This window comes from Vombatus ursinus, unplaced genomic scaffold (assembly GCF_900497805.2).
Source record: "Vombatus ursinus unplaced genomic scaffold, bare-nosed wombat genome assembly UNPS02014848.1, whole genome shotgun sequence".
In the NCBI taxonomy this organism is placed as follows: domain Eukaryota; kingdom Metazoa; phylum Chordata; class Mammalia; order Diprotodontia; family Vombatidae; genus Vombatus; species Vombatus ursinus.
The window spans coordinates 6195231-6218198 of record NW_020954626.1 but is presented as its reverse complement, the minus strand read 5'-3'; positions in this window follow the sequence as shown (position 1 = coordinate 6218198).

Sequence of the window (22968 nt, the reverse complement as noted above, 5' to 3'; positions counted from 1 at the left end):
CAGGGGGTGGTATTACCCACTTTCAGAACCTATGTCTAGTGCCTTACCTCTGTTGATTATTTCTGCTTTATCCTGAATATAGGTATTTGTTCTTAGTTATTTTCATGTTGTCTTTCTCATTAGATTGTGAGCTCCTTGGGATCAGGAACTGTCTTTTACTTTGCTTTGTATCACAGTGCCTGGTACAGGACTGGTGCTTAAGAAATATTTATTGATTGACCAACTGAAATCAATGCAAACATAGAATGGCACATGTCAAAAGAACCTTAAAGATCATCTAATTCTATACACTAGTTTTACACATGAGGAAACTGAAACCCAGAGACTTCAATTGCTTTGTCTAAGTGAAAAAAGCTAGCTAGCAGTAGAGCTGAAAGTGAAACTCAAGTATTCTGACTTAGTCACTTAACACTTAATAAGAGTCTATGTGCTGGACACGATGTTAGTGAATAGCAATACAAAGACAAACACAAAATAGTCCCTATCTTCAGGTATATTCAGTCTGGGGACATAATATGCATACATCTAAGTATATACAAGATAAGTGGTCTTTTCATGTACTAGTTAGTAGACAATAGGTAACTACAACACTGATGCTATCAAAAGTTAGGTATTTGAGACCCCATGTATTTAGGAACTACTACTCTCATTTTATAGGCTGAAGTTAAGTTCATCTTTATATTTATCTTTTTAAAATTGATTTTTGTTGTCAGTTCCAAATGCTCTCCTTTTCTTCACCCATTGAGAAAGCAAGAAATACAATACCTCTTATATATACAAAGTCATGCAAATAATATTTCTGCATTAGCCGTATTTCTCCACCCTCCTCCCCCTGAGACAACAAAAAGAAAGGAAAAATATATTTCAATTTGCATTCTGAACCCATCAGTTCTCTATTTGGAGGTAAATTGCATTTTACTTCATGAGTCTTTTGGAATTGTGGTAGATCATTGTATTGATCAGAATTACTAAATCTTTCACAGTTGATTATCTTTACAATATTCTTGTTACTATCTAGATTGTTTTCCTGGCTCTGCTCATTTCACTTTGCATCAGTTCATATAAGATTTATGCAGAATTCCCAGATTTTTCTGAAACTATACCCTTCATTATTTCTTATTGCACAAAAGTATTCCATTATGTTCATATATCATGACTTGTTCACCCATTTCCCAATTGATGGGCACCTCTTCACTTTTCAATTCTTTGCCACCCCAAAAAAACTGCTATAAAGATATTTGTATTTAGACCTTTTATGTCTAAATCATATACCCAGTTTGAGCTTATCTTGATATTAAGTTGATCTTAAAATAATAGAATTATACCTAACTCATTTGTATGTATGGATATAGCTAGATATGAATCTATTCCTTTGTGACTACAATGTGTGAACGCCCTGGTCACTGTATTGACTGATGACTCAGGGAGTGATTCACATCCTGGGTTTCTTGTCTCTCCTTCCATCTAGAAGAAGGGGAACCCTTGTATCTTTCTAACAAGGAAAGATGAGCTCTGTGTGTGTGGTGTGTGTTTGTGGAGCTCTCTGCTATTGCTATTTTGCACAACAGAAGGGAGGTTTTAAGCTATCATGTATTTAAACTATGCCATAAATTATTCTTAGTAAGGAACATATGCTTCAGGGCTTCAGTAAATTCTACCATTTATTATTTTGAGTAATTCCAGGCAGCTTTGCAATGAGAGGAAGGCGAGACTAATATTCTGTGTGAATGGCCAAATGATAGAATGTAAGTAACACAAATGAGGATATATAGTATCTTAAATAAAGGTACAGTTAATATATGCTGGAATAAGCAAAGAGTTGAGCATTTACATGCTGATAATTCCTAACTCAAATTAGAACAGTGTGGGTTTATTTTCTAATTTGTGCTGATTATTGGGTTGCAGTGCCTTGTAAAAAAAAATGTGCATTGTAGTCACATAAATTAAACTCAATCAATGGAAGCTTGTTGAAAATTAAAAATGTGTAGTTGACATCAATTATGTTTGTAGGGGGCTATAGGGTTTAATCAGGAAGGCTCCAAAACCTCATTTGTACAATGCTTTTGGATTTTTATCGTTTCCTTTACAATAAACTAATGAGGTAAATACTTTGCATAGTGTAAGGGATCGGCAATCTCAATAAATGGTTACTTCCTCTTGTTTGACCAGTATGTATTATGACCTATCCACACCTTTATATGATGTACTACTGCTGTCCAGCGGCACCGAGGTTGTACAGTAGAAAGAGGCCTGAAGTCAGGAGAACCTGAGTTCAAATCAGCCTCAGATACTTACTAGCTGTGTGACGCTGGGCAAATCACTTAACTTTGTTTGCCTCAGTTTATTCATCTATAAAATGAGCTGGAGAAGGGAATGGCAAATCACCACAGTATCTTTACCAAGAGAACCCAAATGGGATCACGAAGAGCCTGACATGACTGAAATGACCGAATAGCAACAACAACACTCTTGTCCATGTCTTCCTATAACTCTTCCACAAATGATCCACCCAATATATTGGGGACATTGCTCTAGATCACTTGACATTGCATGAGTATATCAATGGAGTCTGCAGACTGTCCATCGGTTAATTCTGTCCTTGCTATATGTGACCATTCTATTTTCTTTTCTGCATCTCTGTGGTCTTGCCTCTGACATATATTGGTTGTGTGACCCTGGGCAAGTCATTTAACCTCTTGGTGCTTTAGGCCACAAGTATCAAACCCTGCCTATGGCAGGACTGAATTAAAATATAGTTGGGAAATATAGAACAAAATAAATAAAACCAATAAAATATAGATAATGTATTTTAAAAATAAATCAAAATACGGCCCTTGAGGATTCTATGTATGGAATAGTGGCCCAATTTCTACTTGAATTTGACACAATTTCTCTAGACAACTCTCTAAGATAACTTGCTGAGAAGGTGGCAATCTATATTAATAACATGAATTTCTTTTTCTGGGAGGTCTGTATCCTCATAGCAATAAAATCACAGGTTCATCCCCTATCTTCTTCATATACCTCCTTATTGGCAACATCTTACACCCTTTTTGTGTCTACCATATACCTCTCTATGGCCTTTGGCAATGAATGAGATCACTAGTTTAGAGTGTAGAGAGAAGGGAAAAGAGTCAAAAGTAAGGTCCTGAGGTTCACCCATGCATAGAAGATTCATGATAGATAATAAACTAGCAAAAAAAAGCCTGAAAGATAGGAAGAAAAAACAGAAAGAATAGTAGCAAAAAAGGAGATAGTATTAAGGAACAGGAGATGGTGACTGAATCTTCTTTCAGCTTGATAGTGCTTAGAAAATTAAGCATTTAGCCAGAAATGTAAGGTCTAAAAATCAATGGTTTCCCCATTTGACATTGGTAGAAAAAGCAAAGTCAATAGCATTAGGGCCTGGGTCATGGACCTGGAATGTTTCCCACCAGGTTGGGATAAGGTTATCAACCCTTTTAATGAATGTATGCGGTTAAAGTCCTCATTGATTTGTTTTTGTGCTCCTAGTGCCTAATTGGAATGCCTGGATTGATAGTAGCTTCTAGACAATAAGTGGAAAGATGCCCAACCCTCTGAAAATATATTGGAAGAGTACCAGGATTAGGAAAGGCATGGGTTATCCTCTCTGACAATAGCATTCATGTGCATTCTTAATAAATTAAAAAGAAGCATGTCTGGTGCTTGATAATGGTCTCCAAATAACCTGCATGTGTTAGGTGATGTTTATTTTGCCAAAGCTATTCCTTACCCAGGAGACACTGTTGAACTTTGTGGAGACTGATTGTGTGATGCCCTGTACCTGCCTTTTCCATTGAGCTGAAGATATGAAAAGAGAAGGAAGTATCAGGGAGAGTAAGCACAGGGGGATTCCTGTCTACCTCTTGGTAGGGTGCAGCTTGGAAGTGACTGGTCTCTTCATCTTCTCCTCAGGTCAGGAAGGGAGGTGACAGGGAAATGATTTAGGTGGACAACTCTAGGCATAGGTGCACACTGGTTCCTTTATTCCCTTCTGTTGCTCTGATGATTCAGATGATTCTCTCCTAAAGAGAGAAGATGTTTCTCCTCTTCAGTCATTGATCACAGTAGGCTGAAAGGCAACTCAGTAAACTGAGGGGCAAAATATCCTCCTATATCTTTGTATACTAAAAGCTAAATTTCCTAATGGCTCACTTATTCTGTTAAATGATGATATCATGAACTATTCTGGCTTCCCAATGCTGAAAGCCCAGAAATTCTTCTGGTTCCTAAATTTGGAGGGCTGATTCCTAGTATACGCTAATGGTAATAACAATGGACTCAGAGACAAGACTTGGCATCCAGTTCTGACTCTATTGTTTTCTTAGCTAAGTGACTTTGGGCAAGTTCCTCCAAGTCTCTCTATCACTTTCTTCATCTATATGTTGGGGATGACTATACTTGTACTATCCTACCACATAGGATAGGTATCATATTTTCCTTATATTTGTATCTTCCACAGAATAAATGGCTATTGAAAAATAAATGAATAAATAATTTTATAAATGCCTTTGTGACTGTAAAGTATAATTAAAATGCGATTATTATTAATATAGTCCACTCAATGATTTTAATTAAGACTAATTGTTTAAATGTGTAATTTATTAGTATTCAGCTCAGATACTATAAGTGTGGTAAAGTACATAATTTAGATGGAGAAATATATAGTTTAGATAAGATCTGGTGTCTGTCCTCATGGAACTTACAATCTAGTAGAAAGGGCATGCACAAACACATACATAATAGGGCTATCACTCCTGCTTCTCTGTCCTCCTTGAAGCTTGGTGACAGTCAACATTCCTGGTTCCAGGCAATCGGGAGGAAGCTTGGGAGGGTCTGCTTATGTATATGTGTAATTACTGTCATTACTGAGAGGCCGGCACAGTGAGAAGACACTGTGCCCTGCATCCTCTTATTGGCTGAAATGCCAGAAAAGCAGATGACTTGGTAGATGTAGAAAAGGAAGTTGCTTTAGTTCTTTCTTCCTCTCTGTCTTAGAACCCTTCAGGATATTTTCTGATCTATGTGATAGAATTGGGTAGGAGAGGCATGTCTGGCCCTATCACCCACCTCAGCCTCTATGGGGATGCAAGCACATGGCATTAAGGCACAAGGAAGATTGGGCCCGGGTTTGAGCTGCCTCTTCTGTGTTTATTTTTTTTATGGTCTTAGATATAAGAGTAAATATCCCAAGATGGATGTGTCTAGGATTGGAAATCACTTCATGAATATGAGAGGTCTGGAGATCTGGACACAAGTGGTTGGTTATGGCAGAAAGAGGAGTGGGTTGGCAATAGGGAAAGCCTCTATGTTGGAGGAGATGGCCATTGACAAGAGGATTAGGCCAAGCCTGGTCACTGAAGATTTTTAAGCAGAGAATTGACATGGTGAGATCTGTTATCTGGTTTTTTTCAATTGTGGGCTGGCCAAATCCAAAGGAAAAATTTTAAATGCCTTTTTAGTTGTCACAGTGTTGAAACTTTGCCTATTGCACACAAATGCCTTGTGCTATTTCTGAATGTAAGCAGTAGAATATAAGCTCTTCAAGGAAAGTACTTTTTTGTGGTAGCAAAGAACTAGAAAAAAACGGATACTCATCAATTGGGGAATGGCTAAATACATTGTTGTTCATTAATGTGCTATATATGGGAACTTTCTTCTTATCAGTGTAACTAATGAGGAATCTCTGAGTCAAAGGGTATGACATTTTGATATGACATTGGTCATATTATTTGCATAATTCCAAATTTCCAAATTGTTTCTACTGATTCACAGCTCCAATCAACAATGCACTAGCATGCCCATTTTTGCACATAACCTCCAACATAGGCTATTGCCATTTTTTTTTCATCTTTGCCAGTTTGCTTGGTGTGAGGTAAAACCTTAGGGTTGTTTTGATTTGCATTTCTCTAATTATTTATTTGGAACATTTTTATACATTTATTAATAACTTATATTTCTTATAAGAGCTGTTTGTATCCTTTTGCCACTTATGTATCAGAGAATGACTTTTGGATGTATTGCACGTACATCTCTGTATCTTTCTATCTGTATCTGTTAGTTGTCCATCTATCTTGGATATCAGATAATTATTGAGAAATTTTATGCAAAGATTTTCCCCATTCAACCACTTCCTTTCTTAATGAGATTCATTAATTTTGTTTGTGCAGAAGCTTTTTAATTTCATGGAATTAAAATGATCTATTTCATCTTTTGTAATTGACCCTCTATTTTGTTTGGTTAAGAATTCACCTCCTACTCAAAGGTGATCTTCTCTTCTTATTTTTTTATTGTATGATCTTTAACCTTAAGGCACATATATATTTTGAATTTATTGTGGAACATGGCTTTAGGTGTTGGTCTAAACTGGGGCTTCTTAAACTTTTTCCACTTGCGACCCCTTCAGCACTTCTTAAATTGTGGGTCGTGACCCCATATTGGGTCTAAACCTAATTTCTGCCAGACTTCTTTCCAGTTTTGCCAGCAATTTTTCTTTTTAGCATCTAGGAAGGTCTTTCCTAAGTAATTATGTTTTTAGGTTTACTGGACACTGGGCTATTGAGTTTCCACTGTTTTTGGTCTCTGTTGTTTAGTCTGTTCTATTGATTTGCTTCTCTATTTTGAAACTAATACCAAATGGTTTTGGTGACTACTTCTTCATAATATGGTTTGAGTCCTAGAAGTGCTATTTCTCCTTCCTTCTTATCTACCTCTTTTTTTCCCTTTGATCTGAATTTTATGCTTCTCCAGATGAATTTTATTTTTATTTGATCAAATTCTGTAGAATATCCATTTGAAAGATTAATTGTAAATCATTAAAACTTTAAATTTTTTTGGCATGACCCAGCCATGGCCATTGGATAGTTTTCTAGCTATCTGAGTTGTTCTTTATTTCTTTAGGGAGCCATTGGCAAGTTAATCTGTGTAAGTATTTAGTGTGCTTTAGTAGATTGATTCCCAAGTGATTTATGCATTTTGTTGTTATTTTGAATGGAATTTTCTTTTTTATTTTTACATCTTGTATTTTGTATCATTTTATAGGAGGATTTCATTTGTAGCCTAAAATTTTGCTGGTTATTAATTGTAGCAATTACCATTTTTGCTGATTCCTTGGGATTTTCAAAGTAAATATCATATCATCAACAATTCTTTTTTATTTCCTCTTTGTTTAGCTTTACATCTTTAATTTCTTTCTCCCACTTGTTCTTAGCATTTCTTGATCTGAATGACAGAATAGTCAAAGAATGAGTATCTTCTCTTGATTCCTATATTTATTGGGAAAGTTTCTAGTGCATCTCCATTGCATTTAATGCTTCCTTTTGGTTTGAGTACCAGTAATCTTATAATTGTCATATCTGATACCTTTTTCTTAATTCTTTTTGTCCTTTTTGAGGTATTTAACTGTTGACTATTTTCTTCTCCTGGATACTCTCTTTTCCTTAGATTTTTCATAGCATTGTTGATGGAGAAGGAAATGGTAAATCACTCCAGTATCTTTGCCAAGAAAACTCTAAATGAAGTTACAAAGGGTTAGAAACTGAAGTAACTGAATGACAACAACAAAATCAAATTACCACATGCATACTTTAGATAATGATAAAAAAGTAAATAAGTTGATAAAATAAAATTCATTTAGAAAAACAAAAGATCTAAAATATCAAGGGAAATGATCAAAGGAAAAGAGATCAGGACAAAAGGAGAATAGCACTTCCAGACCTTAAGCTATATTATAAAGCAGCAGTCATCAAAATTATCTGGTATTGTTTTGAAAAATAGAGAGGTAGATCAATGGTACGGAATAAACAAATGAGAATCAGAAACAACAGAACACAATAATCCAGTGTTTGATAAATCAGAAAACATAAAATAACTAGAAAAGTCCCTACTTTAAAAAAAATGTGCATGATCTAGCACAGTACCTAGCACCAAGTAGGTGCGTAGTTAATCACAGATGCTTATTGATTGATTGTATGATGACTACCCTTGGCTAGTCATTTTACTACCATGGTCCCACTAACTTTTTTTGACTATTGCATCATGTTTCATATTGAGTTTGCAGGACGCTAAAAGGTCTAGATCTTTTTCAGAATAACTACTACTTAATCATGCCTCATTATAGACAGGTGGCACAGTGGTTAAAGCACTTAGACTTGGAGTCAGGAAGATCTGAGTTCAAATCTGGCCTTAGATACTTACTAGTTGTGTTTGTCTAGGCAAATACTTTACCTCTGTCTGCCTCAATTTCCTCATCAGTAAAATGAGCATAATAATAGCACCCACTTGTTAGAGTAATTATGAGGATAAAATAAAAAAAAATTTCTAAAATACCTTGAAAATCTTAAAGCACCTTTACTAGTATTAGCCATTATTATTGTCATACTGATGAAATGGATTTTTTCTTATCCTAGTATAAGACCTGGCATCTATCCCTATTAAATTTCATGTTACTAGATTCATCTAAATTGTCAAAATATTTTTAGATTCTCACTCTGTCATCCATTATGTTACGTATACAGGAGTGTGTTGGTAAGTGTTTAACAATTGGCTCTTTAAAAAATACTGTACACATGATATACTTTTAAGTTTAATCTGCATTATCAACATTTTCTACATTGCTTTATTGAGTCTACAATCAGTGAAGAAAATAATAAGTTAAGTCCTTCTTTGTAGCATATACTGATTTCTGAGATGTAAATGGTTACACTGAAAATTAACAATTGGCTCTGGTGAACAGGTTTGAACTGGTTCCAGTTTACCCTTGTGAATATTCCTCCCAGTTTCATATCATCTGAAAATGGATAAGCATACCCTCCATGCTGTTATCCAAATTGTTGACAAAAATAGTAAAGAAGATAGGTCCGGGTTCTGGTCCTTGACGTCTGCCACTGGAGACCTCCTGCCACAGGTATGTAACTATTTTTTGAGTTAAGCCATCTGAATGTATCCATCTGAATGTATTATCATCTAGACCATATCTCTCTATCTTCTCCACAACATTATGAGATACTTTATCAAAAGATTTGCTAAGATCTAGGTAAACTAAATTCATAGCACATCTTCCTTATGTACTATTTTAGTAATCCAATCTAAAACAAAGCAAAAAAACAACTGAAATTTGTTGAGTTTGGTATGACCTGTTCTTAATGAAGCCATATGGGTTCTTTATATTTACCATTTCCCTTTCCAGATGTTTGACAACCAGATTTAATGACTCATTAATGATCTTTTAAAAATGTTTTTAAGTTGAAGGTAGCTGAAGCAGGTGCTCTGAAGTGCTTAGAACTTGGTCAGATATCAAAGATGCCAAGGTCATTCACTGTATCCCTGACCGCTGCCACTGGTCCTGACTTCTGTCTTGCCACTGGACTTTGACTCTGGAAAAGAGAGTAAAGCTGACAACTTGCTGCCACTCTGCCTCACTTAAATTCATGCCCAGGTCAAGATGTCACCCCATGATGTCGTTGGTCCTCTTCAAAAACAAAGGACAAATAACAAAAGTCTTTAATAAGTCATTTTAGAATTTTCCTCAGAATCAAAGTTAAGCTGTTTTAGGATTCAAGGATGTAGTTTATCTGAGCCGGGTGACTTGAATTGGAGCAGTTAGGCACCTTCTTATTATGTTATTATCTATCTTAGAGTATCATTTTGTTGTGGGTATTTTCAGTTTAATAATTCTCCTTTGCAGAGAAAGCAGAGACAAAATGAGGACTGAAGAATTTTGTCTTCTGTCTCTTGTCAGTTATTATCAACCCATCCCAAGTAAAGGTCTAATGACTTTTTTGAACTCTTTTCTCAAAATATAGCTAACCATATTCTTTTTATTGTCCTTAGTTTCCCTCACTAGCCTCAAATCATCCTGATCTTCAGTATTTCTAACATTATTTTTACAGAACTGGGATGAGCTCTTAAGTTCATCTAATGTTACTTGTGCTTGCTTCCATTTTTGTTAGATTTCTTATAAAAATCAACTTTGCTTATTGAGTTTTCCATGTAAATCCACTGGTCTTTTTGGGCAAATCCCATTTTTCTTCTTCATTAGATTTATTTCCCCTTGTCTCTTCAAGAGGGACACTTCATTCTCAATCATCTTCTGAATTAAATTCCCTTGAAGCATTTCAGACCATGAGATCCTACATATTATCTTTGCTCTGACCTCTTTGAAATATGTTCCCCCAAGTCCACAGTAAATACCTGACTATTCTCAGATTTATTTTCCTTTTCTATCACAAATTTTAGAATAGTCATTTCCCCTTAAGATTACTGTCATTTCTATACCAGCAACTGGTTCTTCCTTATTGGTAACAGTGAGATCCAGAACAGAACTTTTCCTTTTTTGGTTCCTCTACTTTTTGAAGAATAAATTACCACTAGAGCATTTCTCTTCTTTTCTTTTCTTTTTTTTTAGGAGAGCAAGGAATAGTTTATTTGTCAGATCTGTAGATAAGGGAATAATTTATGAACAAATAAAAGAGAACATTATGAAATGCAAAATGAATAATTTTGATTACATTAAATTAAAAAGTTTTTGCACAAACAAAGCCAATACAACCAAGATTAGAAGGAAAACAGAAAGCTGAGAAACACTTTTTATAGCCAGTGTTTCTGATAAAGACCTCATTTCTCAAATATACAGAGAACTGAGTCAAATTTATAAGAATACAAGTCATTCCCCAATTGATAAATGGTCAAGAAATAGTAACAGACAGTTTTCAGATGAAAAAATTAAAGCTATGTATAGTCATATAAAATGCTTTAAATCATTATTAATTAGAGAAATACAAATTAAAACAATTCTGAGGTATCACCTCATACCTATCAGATTGGCTAACATGACAGAAAAGGAAAATGATAAATGTTGGAGAAGATGTGGGAAAATTGGAACACTGATGCATTGTTGGTGGAGTTATGAACTGATCCAACCATTCTAGAAAGCAATTTGGATCTTTACCCAAAGGGCTATAAAACTGTGTACTCTTTAATCCAGCAATACCACTATTAGGTCTGTATCCCAAAGAGATCATAAAAAGGGAAGAGGATCCCATATAAAAAAATTTATAGCAGCTCTTTTTGTGGTGGCAAAGAATTGGAAATTGAAGGGATGCCCATCAAATGAGAAATGGCTGAACAAGTTATGGTATATGAATATGGAATACTATTGTTTTTTATGGTAATTTTTGTTTATTTTTTTGTTTTCAACATTTACTTTCACAAGATTTTGAGTTCCAAATTTTCACCCCTTCTCACCCCTCCACCCACCCCAAGATGGCATGCATTCTGAATACCCCTTCCCCTAGTCTGCCTTCTCTTCTATCTCAACCCCCCACTTCTCTTATCCCCTTCCTCTTCAATTTTCCTGTAGGGCAGGATGAATTTCTGTACCCCTTTTCCTGTATTTCTTATTTCCCAGTTGCATGTGAAAACATTTTTTTAACATGTGTTTTTAAAACTTTGGGTTCCAAATTTTCTCACTTCCTCCCTCCGCACCCACACTCATTAATAAGGCAAGCAACTAAATATAGGTTATATATGTGCAGTTATGCAAAACACTTCCATAGTAGACATGCTGTGAAAAACTAACTTTATTTCCCTTAATCCTATCCCACCCACCCCCATTTATTCTATTCTTTCTTTTGACCATGTCCCTCCTTAGAAGTACTTGCTTTTGATTACCTCCTTTCCCAATCTGCCCTCCTCTCTATCATCCCCCTACTGTCCTGTCCCCTTCCCCCCCTATTTTCTTGTAGTGTAAGACAGATTTCCATACCCAATTGAGTGTGTATGTTATTCCCTCCTTAAGTCAAATCCTATGAGAATAATATGCACTCATTCCCTCTCACCTTTCTTGTTTCCCTTCCACTGTAAGAGCCTTTTCTTTTCTGTTTTTTTTTTGTGAGATAATTTACCCCATTCTACCTCTCCTTTTCTCCTTCTCCTAGTATAATCCTCTCTCACCCCTTAATTTTATTCTCCAGATATGGCCTTTTCATTTTCAACTCGCGCTGTACCGTCTATCTATTTATCTATATCTATATATACGTACATATAATTTTTTCCCCTCCAACTACCCTAATACTGACAAAGGTCTCATGAGTTACAAATATCATCTTTCCATGCAGGAATGTAAACAGTTCAACCATAATAAGTCTCTTATGATTTCCTCTTTCCTGTTTACCTCTTCATGTTCCACTTGAGTCTTGTATTTGAAAATCAAATTTTCTATTCAGCTCTGATCTTTTCTTCAGGAATGCTCGAAAATCCTCTCTTTCACTGAATGACCATTTTTCTCCCTGAAGGATTATACTCAGTTTTGCTGGATAGGTGATTCTTGGTTGTAGTCCTATCTCCTTTGCCCTCCAGAATATTATATTCCATGCCCCCAGTCCCTTAATGTAGAAGCAGCTAAATCTTGTGTTATCCTGATTATGTTTCCACAATACTTGAATTGTTTCTTTCTGGCTGCTTGTAATATTTTCTCCTTGACTTGGGAACTCTAGAATTTGGCTACAATATTCCTAGGAGTTTTCCTTTAGTAATCTCTTTCAGGAGGAGATCAGTGGATTCTTTCAATTTATATCCAGTTTTTCTGGATAATTTCTTGAAAGATGATGTCTAGGTTCTATTTTTGATCATGGCTTTCAGATAGTCCAACAATTTTTAAATTCTCTCTCCTGGATCTGTTTTCCAGGTCAGTTGTTTTTCCAATGAGATATTTCACATTGTTTTCTAATTTTTCATTCTTTTGGATTTGTTTTACAGTGTCTTGATTTCTCATAAAGTCACTAGCTTCCAATTGCTCTATTCTAATTTTTAAGGAAGTATTTTCTTCAGTAAGCTTTTGGACTTCCTTTTCCATTTGGCCAATTTTGCTTTTTAGGGCATTCTTCTCCTCATTGACTTTTTGGACCTCTTTTGCCATTTGGGTTAGGCTATTTTTTAAGGTGTTATTTTCTTCAGTATTTTTTTTGGGTTCTCCTTTAGCAAGCTGTTGACTTGCTTTTCATGATTTTCTTGCAAAACTCTCAGTTTTTCCTCTACTTCTCTTACTTGCGCTTCTCAAAATCCCTTTTGAGCTCTTCCAAGGCCTGGGACTGATTCATATTCTTCTTAGAGACTTTGGATGTAGGAGCTTTGGCTTCCTTGTCTTCTTCTGGTTGTGTATTTTGATCTTCTTTGTCACCAAAGTAAGATAATATAGTCTGACTCTTTTTGCACTGCTTACTCATGATCCTGGCCAATTACTTGAGTTTTAAACTCTTTGTTAAGGTAAAAGTCTGCTTCCAATGTGAAGAGTGTATTGTCCCAAGCTTCGGGGGTTTGTACAGCTGTTTTCAGAGATACTTCTAGGGACCTGAAAATTTTCAGTTCTTCCAGGGTGCTATGATAAGGGGCGAGGTGTTTTCTCTCCACCACCACAACAAGCTTCACCACACTAGCATTCCTCCTCACCCCAGGACTGCCCCTCAGGACTGTGATCCAGATCCAAGCACTGGTAAAGCAAGAAATTCCTGCCTTAGCACTGGCAAAAAGATCCCTGCAATCCCCCTCTGATCAGCCACTTGATTCCCCTTAGGTCTGTGGGCCTGGAAGCTCAGGAAACAGCCGTGGCCCTTGGGGGTGGCTGACACCTAGCTCCTTCTCTCACCACAGTTACAGCCTTTTCCCATTGACCTTCTAAGTTGTTTTTGGCATTGGTGGGTTGAGAGGTCTGGAAACCACCACAGGTGCCCGCGATTCAGTCCTCTGAGGCCTGCTCCAGTGTTGCTGCAGCCTGCGCACCCACACCACTCTGTGCTTCTCTTCCAGCCCTGCTCGATAGACCTTTCTGATCAATCATCCAGGCTGTTTTGGCTGGAAATTTGTTTCACTCTGTCTTTTTGTGGGTTCTGCTGCTTTAGAATTTGTTTAGAGCCATTTTTAATAGGTATTTGGAGGGGTTTGGGGGGAGAGCTGAAGCAAGTCACTGCTTTCCCTCTGCCATCTTGGCTCCGCCCCTAGTAGGGCATTTCAAGAAGTTATTAGGCACTCTACTTTTTGCAGAGAGAGAGAGAGTGTGTTATAGCAGACGTGTAGATAATTGAAGATAGTTTTATATCACTGGTATTTCAAACTTCTGTGCCAGGTTTGTGATGTTTCCCAACTTCTTAGCTGTTTTCTCTTTCTGTTTTGGTGGTGGTGGTGGTGGTGGGTGTGTGTGTGTGTGTGTGTGTGTGTGTGTGTGTGTGTGCATGTGACAAGATATATATTTCTCTTTCTCCCTCCTTTGAGGGAGAAATACTCTCTATCTCATTTTCTCCTTTTGTTCCTGGATTTCCTCACTTGAATCTACCTTTTTAATATGTAATATTTCCCACCCCTACTGCCTTTTACTTATCCTGTTTTTTCAAATAAGTTATTTCTATACAGGACATTCATGCAATCATAGGAGCCTTGGTGGGAAGAAATCTGTGAGGTGTATCTATGAGGTGAAATTTGCCCTTTTACATTGGGACCTTTAGTTTCTCTTGTTTGTTTCCCAAACTTTGGAGATTTGTATATAGAAAATGATAATAATTATAAATAATAATAATAGACTAATAATGAGGCAGCCAAATGGCACAGTAGGTATATTGCTAGGCCTGGAGTCAGGAAGACATGAGTTCAAATCCAGCCTTATACAATTACTAGCTGTATAACCTTGGACAAATCACTTAAACTCTGCCTTGGTTTCCTCATCTATAAACTGGGTATAATAATGGCGCCTACCACCATGGTTATTTTTTTCTGCATCTTTTTTTTTGGCTAGGCAATGAGGTTAAGTGACCTGCCCAGGGTCACATAGCTAGTAAGTGTCAAGTGTCTGAGGTCTCATTTGAACTCAGGTCCTCCTGACTCCAGGGTTGGTGCTCTATCCTCTGTACCACCTAGCTGCCCCTACCATGGTCATTTTAAGGATCAAATGAGATAATATTTGTAAATTGCTTTGTACAGTGTCTGGAGCATAGTAGGAGCTATAAAAATGCTAGCTATTATAATTTTTAGATTTTTTTTGTTCCCAGCATTCCTTGCCTCCACTGGTCAACAGTGGGTAAAACACAATCCTATTGTGGTTTCTTGATCCTCACAGTCATTGGAAATACTTTTTTTAGGTTCTTCCTACAAGTGTCTTTTGTGCCCACAGGAGTCATCAGAAATGGGTATTTTGACAAGTTTGGGGGCCTTCTCTGTTATGTCTCAGATAAATGTCCTAGGAAGACAAGAGATATCTCTACTGTTATTATGTGGTTGATGAAAAGCTACCTCAGTACTCCTGAGCAGGGAATCTCTCACTACTAGTCTTCTCTTCTTCCTCTGCCTCTTATTGCTTATTTACTTGACAGCCTCTCTGAGCCTATTGTATCAATCAAGGCATTACAAGAAGTTTCTTTCTCCTCAAAGCTTCTGGCTTTCTGTTTTAGCAGTCAGGCAACAAGTATTTATTAATTGCTTACTGTTTGTCAGTGTGCTAAGTTCTGGGAATATACAATCAAAAGGAATGGTGGTCTCTGTCTTCAACAAGCTTGTTATTGTTGTTTGTCCTTCATTCCCGAAGAGGACCAATGACATCAGGAAGGTGATGTCTTGACTTGCAAGTGAATTGGATTTAAGTGAGACAGGGCTATGCAAAGGCACCAGCCTCAGTCTCTCCTCCAGAGCCATCAGGGTCCAAAGGCAAGACATTGATCAGGATGACTAGAGATGGCCCCAGATGCAGTGTGAGACCTTAGCCTTTTTAAGGTAAGGTCTTTCTCAGTTCTCAGTTTTTCTGAGGTAACACCCATTCAATGATTAAGGCTAGGTAAGAAATAAGGCAAAAAAAAAAAGATTTCTTTTACCTACTTAAAATCGATATGGGAGGGGAAGGCCATCAGGGTTTCTGGCCAGAACAGAAACAATTGCTAATTACATGCACTCTGAGCCAACAAAACCCAAACAATGACCAACTGAGTCTTGGGTTGGGACCCCTTCTTGTCTAGTCAGTGAGAGCCAGAGTGCTTGGGGTTTAAGGCATAGTTAAGTAGCTCCATTTGAATCTTAATGGCTTTGTCAATGCCTGGTTTTCCAGAGCCCTATTTCCAGAAATTTATATTCCTTGTAAGGTCTTTTCCAGGTCTTAGTTTGTCTGAGGCAGCACCCATTCAGTGATTTAATGTTGAATGAGAAATTAAGCAAAAGATGGCTTCATTTGCCTATGCAAAAAAAAAAAAGAAAAAAGAAAAGAAATCCATTTGGGAGGTTAAGACCTTCAGGGTTTCTGTCTAGAACAGAAACAATTGCTATTTATACTCATTCTGAGACATTAGAACCCAAACAATGACCAACAGAGACTTGAGCTGGAACTTAGTATTGGCTAATCAGTGAGAGGTAGAGTGATTTGGGTTTAAGGAGCTTACATTCTAATAGGGAGAAGATAATACATATAAAAGAGCTGAAAAAGTTGAGGTGCAGAGGAGAAAGTACTGGCCCACTTGTATGGTTTCAAAGTCTGTAGAGTCAGCATGGTAGGATACAAATCTTGGGTAGGTTGATTTGGTCCATCCTCAAAATGGAGACCCTAGAAGGAACTCACCAGAGGGAGTAGAGATCTGGCATGGTAGGGGGATAGATCAGGGTAAGCAAGCTCTAGGGACTAAGTAAGGGAAAATGTGGGGTAAGAAAACAGCAGAGTTATGGTGGTGAAGTCTATAGAGTCAGGAACATAGGTCTCATCCATCTTTAAGCTTGAATTGTATAGTAATCCTTTTTTTCTTCCCTTTCTCTTCTCTGTAATATTGTTCCATTTTCTGTCACATTGACAAGGGTCAATTTTTCTCCCCTCCATATCAGATTCCATTTGCCTTATTGAAACCCTATTTCTGTTTCCTTTAAGAAACCTTCATTCTTCATAACATTTTGGAGTATGCACTCTTTGGGTCCCTTTACTTTCTACTACTGGAGAGAGATCATCTGACCCTTGGGAATCATATAACAGTTATTTAGTTCTGGCAGAAATACAAGCCCATTTGATTTATTTCCTTCATCTGAACAACTCTACAAACACAGCCACACTTATCTCCCCTCAGCCTTGTTCCAATCTCTTGTCTATTTCATAAGTTTGTCCCATTCACCCAACTTATCATTCTGTTTAACCTTATAATTACTTCACTAGCCTTTAAAAAAAAATTTTATTTTTGGCAACTGGGGTTAAGTGACTTGCCTAGGGTCACACAGCTAGTTAGTGTCAAGTGTTTGGTCTGAGGTCGGATTTGAACTCGGGTCCTCCTGACTCCAGGGCTGGTACTCTATCCTCTTTACCACCTAGCTGCCCCTCATTAGCCTTTTCTTAAGTATCTTGCATTGTCTTGACAACAGCCTTTACCTTCTTGAATTTACCTCTTTAGATTATGCTCCCTAATCTTCGTTACCCTTTTAATATCCTCTAAATTGTCCTTAATTCTGCCTTTCTTTCAACCCAGAAGGATTTTCCTCATTTATTCTCTGAACTCCCCAAATTCAACCCTGAAGACCTTCTTCACCAGATGAATTCTTTCCAATTCATCTACACAATTTTCTTCTCCTTTGATTTCAATTCTTTTCCTGTTTCTTTTTCCCCCTACTTTATTCCACAAAAGCTGAGAATCAGAAGACTTAGGTATGATTCCTGGTTTTGGCAGTTACTACCTGTGTATAATACTTTGGGCCTCAGTTTCCTCCTCTGTACAATGAGGGATGTGACAATATAACCTCTGGGATTACCTAGAATTCTGAACCTAGGATTCTAGCTGGATTTAACACAATGATTCACTTATTACCTAAAAAAGCCTTTCCTTTAAGTCTTAGAATTTCTACTCTCAATTACCATAATTTATCTTGGAACTAGCCACAAAGTACAAGAATTAAACTTAATGGAATTTATCATACTTTAAATTTGGACACCAGTCCCTGGCATATTGTAAGTGCTTAGTAAATGTTTATTGATTGACTACACTGTAGAAAAATGAATACTTTACTGAATTCTGCAACTTCACATTTTCTGAATAGATGATTTCTCTTGCTTTCTAGAATTTAATATTTTTGTAATGTTACTCATAGAATCATTGGATTTTAAACCTGGATCATTTGGTCTTAACCATCTCTTTACATTAATATTAAGGTCTTATGTTGACTTATTTGGGAGATTTAAGTTGTAACTCATAACATCTCAACCCTTTATGCCAAAAGTGGGAAGTATTTGTCATCTTTCTTCCATGTTTATTAAAATACTGTCTATTGATCTCATTTAAATTGCTTGACTTTCAATGGCTTATAATGTATCTCTTTACTTTCTTTTCCATGCAGAAAAATACTTTACAGTATTTGTCCAGCGGCAGCTAGGTGGCACAGTGGATAGAACACCAGCCCTGGAATCAGAAGGACCTGAGTTCAAATCTGGCCTCAGACACTTGACACTTACTAGCTGTGTGACCCTGGGCAAGTCACTTAACCCCATTGACTAGCCAAAAAACAACAACAAGAGAAAAAAAAAACAAATATAGTAATTGTTCAGCCAAAAAGTATTTATTAAGCCTTTACTGTGCTAAACACTGGGGTTACAATGAAAGGGGAATACATAATTCCTGACCTCAAAGAGCTCACACTCTAGTTGGGGTGACAACATGAAAATAACTATGGGCATGCAAGACATATCAATCAAGGGATTATGAGAAGTTTCTTCCTCCTCAAAACTTCTGGCTTCTGTTTTAGCAGGCAGACAACAAGTATTTATTAATTATTTCCTATTTGTCAGACAATGTGTAAATGGAAGGAAATCCTAAAGCATTAGCTTGGGGGGGGGGGCAGAATAAAGGAAGGCAGGAAGCCTTTTTATTCTGTCACATATTTAAGGCATGAAACCAGAACTACAGCATTATTTTATGCAATGCAAAAAACAATAGGGATAAAATAGAAAGTCCTACCTTTCTAAAGCTTATTTCACCTCATTCTCCCTCCTATACTCTATAGTCTAGGGAAATTGGTCTGTGTGTTCCTCCTCATGTACAACTGTCTACCTCCACACCTTGTAACTTGGCATAGGAAGATGACCCCCACACCTAGGATACTCCAGGTGGATTACTCCACCTAGGGAAATTGGTAGCTTCCTTCAGAGCTTAGCTCAGTGCTATACTGGCCTAGTCACATAACCCTCAGTTTGCCTCAGTTTTGTCATCTGTAAAATGATCTTGAGAAGGAAATGGCCAACCACTCTGGTATCTTTGCCAAGAAAACTCCAACTGGGGTCGTGAAAAGTCAGACACGACTCATCAACCAAATAATAACAACAACTACCTCCTACATGAAAGCTTTACCAGTTCTCTCAGTTTTTAGTCTTTCCACCCCATCCTGTTCCACCAAAAATTACTTTTTTAAAAATAATTTATATTAATTATCTGTGTACATGATATGTCCTCCACCAAGATCTTTGAGGGCAAGGACTATTTTGTTTTTCTTTTTTCGTCCCCAAGGCCTGAGATACTGAGTATCTCGCATATAATAAAATGAATCCACATTTGTTGAATTAAATTCATGACTAGTTAACTTGAGTTGGATAATGACTACTGGCACCATCATAAAACATTCTTGGAAGAACAAAGTACCAATTTAAAAGTAATGAATGAAGATAGTAGTGAGAATTATAGAACCTGGGGCATTGAAATAACAGAAGAAAACAGAGAGGCAATTGGCTTCTGTTTTTTGTTTGTTTTAAAGAGCATCTCTAGCTCCCTCAGAAGCCAGACTACTTCTTGTTTCACCATTACCATGTTCAATTTAACAAATAGTTATTAAGTATCTCTATGTACAAGGCACTGTGAAAGCTGCTGGGAATGCCAAGAGTCCAAGCTGCTTACCATCTCTGGGGGGGTTTTGGAGTCATTCCAATTTCATTTCTTAGCATTTAGTTGTAATTACTGTAGTGCTATTTGATTTTTTCTGGAGACTTCTCCCATTTTTTTTTAGTTCGCCATATCTCTTCTTTGTATTAGATCTTTTCAGTTTTGTGCTTTGATTATTCATCTTTCTTTCTCATTCTTCTGTAGAGTATTGTAAAGATTTCTTTCTATCATCCTCTCTTTTTCCATTATTCCTTGACATTCTTTGCTGCATTTCTTGCTGCTATGTGGTGATGAAAGGGAACTGGGTTTAAATACAGTCATTTATCTTGCCAGAACTCCTCAGCTCTACCTTCAAGTGGAGTTTTGCAATCTACTTGCAGGGGTGGTTTGGTGATGGCATTATGACATGCACACAAGTAAGCTAAATATCATAAGAATGTGATCAATACAAAGAAGAGGTCCACACAAGATGCTATAAGGAATGTGAGGTGGGAGAGATCTTTCTCAGCTAGGGTGATTAAGTTAGGCTTTGTGGAGAAGGTGGCATCTGAATTGGACCTTGAAGGAAAAGAAGGGTTTCAAAAACAAGAGGGAATATGGAGGAAGTTCCAAGCTCCAGGCATGGGTAATGGTGATGGTGGTATATTGGTGGTGGTTGGGAACAGAATGAGTATGCTCATAGAAATCAGAAAGCAGAGAAGATCAGGAAAAAGCCAGAAGTCCAATTATGCTGGAGCATAGAATGTAAGAATGAATAGTCTGAAATAAGTCTGGAAAGGTGATATTAGATTGGAGAAGGCCTAACTCTAACCCGACCATTCTCAGGCAGCCTGGTGGTGCCTCTTTCCTGCACACACTAGTGCAGGACTTAGTGCAGACACCTGATGGGCTTTAGTCCAACTGCAGGTCAGAATGTCCAAGCTCAAGTGATCTACCAGTCTCAGCCTTCCCAGGAGCAGGGATTACAGGCTGTATCACCACACCCAACTCTCTCTTTGTCTTTTAACACCTTCACAACTTGGTACCTTCCTGTGTTTTCATTCTTCTTATATTTTACTCCCCTCCAAAAATACTCTAAAATTTAGTGACAATGGCTTCTTGCTGTTCCTCACACATAACGCCATTTCCAGACTCTGTGCCATTTTCATTGACCAGTCCACATCTCCTCCTCTTGGCTTCCTTCAAGCCTCGGCTCAAATCTTTTACAAGAGGCCTTTTTTGGGTCCCTTTACTACTAGAGCCTTCCCTCTGAGATTGTCTCCAATTTTTACCTTGACGAGATCTACTTGTTCATATCTTGTCTCCCTTGTTAGAATGTAAGCTTATTAAGGACAGGAACCATGCTCTTGCCTTTCTTTGTATTCCTAGAGCTTAGCATAGTATCTTAAATACATTTGTTATTATTGTTGTTCAGTCATGTTGACCTCATTTGGGCTTCTCTTGGTAAAGCTTCTGGAGTAGTTTGCCATTTCCTTCTCTAGCTCATTTTATAGATGAGGAAACTGAGGCAACCAGGGTTAAGTGACTTGCCCAGGGTCACACAGCTAGTATGTCTGAGACCAGATTTGAACTCAGGAAGATGAATCTTCCTGACTCCAGGCCCAGCATTTTATCTCTTGTGCCACTTCATAAGTGCTCATTAAATGAGTGTTGAAGTTGCTTGACCTACTGCTAATGGAAGAAGGAAGTTCCTTATTGTTCATGGCTAAATTTCTTGTAATCTTTGGATATATGAAGAAGAAGAAGAAGAAGGATTTTTTTCAGTCTTTAATTTCAGTTTAGGCAAGGTAACCAGTTTTAATGGATAATATTAATGACTTATGGAGCCTGTGAGATATTTGGACTGGGAAGAAGCAGTGTTGATTAAGATTTTCAAGAGGTCTAAGTGATAAATTTGAGGCTTGCTGAACAGCCATGTGGTACCATAGGATCTAGTTGACCTCATAGGCATGATGATGTAGCTTAACATTATGTGGAGGAACATATTTCTCCCAGAGAGATCAGATATCAAGGAAATAGTGAGAAAACTCAGAGCCCGAGGCTACTCAGAGGCATCTAGAGGCCCTGGTCATCCAGGCTACAGGAATATAAAGCACGACACACAGCGTTCTTTTCTTTTCTTTTCTTTTTTCTGGTATCTGTGAGTTGTGACCCAAAGTTTAAGAAGCACTGAAGGGGTTACAAGTGGAAAAAGTTTAAGAAGCCCTGGTACAGAGGATCATATCAACTGGATTCAGATTATGGGTAAAGTCAGGCCAGGAATAAGGAGCTGGTAGAAGGTCAGGGAAATGAATCTGACTAAGAAAAAGCAAATTGGTCTGGGGGTGTGGCAGAACATGCCGCAAATTAGTATGGAAACTTCCATGGACATAGGAATTGTCTTGGCAAGCTTGCCTCTCAGTAGCAATGCTTTGGGGTCCTGGGGAGGGGAAAATAGAAGTTTTGGAGAATCAGGCATGTTACTCATGATTTCCTTCTGCTTGATAGTATCGCCGGAGGCCACAGAATACTTAGAGTAAACCTAGATTGATTGAAGGCCTTAATTAAATTTATATAGTGCCATCAAACTATATGGCACATGGTCTTGCTGTGACTATTCTTAGTCCCATCTGCTCCTCCATACATGCTTTTGTCAACTCACCACCCAGTCTCCTTATAATTCTTGATTTCACAAATGCAGTTCTTCTTCCCTTTCCTACCCTTAGATATCACTCAAACATCAACCTTGTAATCCCCCCTCTCAGTCATACCTACCATAATTTGCTTTGCCTTGTCTGAATTAAAGCTCTGTTGTTTGGGTAACAACCCTACTGGGCACATCATTGCTGCACTCCCTCTTAGTTTTATCCAGGACTCGTTTTCAGACTATTTCATTTTGGGATCCACCGCTACTTCATTCTTGTCATCCTTCTTGGGCCTACCTCTCCATTTGTGTCCTTGCAAGTATTTAGCATAACCCAGCTATCAGTTTTGAAAATAAGAGCCCCTAATTGTTTTCCCTTTCATATCTCTTTTTCTATACTAAGGATAGAAGGTATTAAAACAATACATTCTATGTATGTAAATATTCATTCCCTCAAAG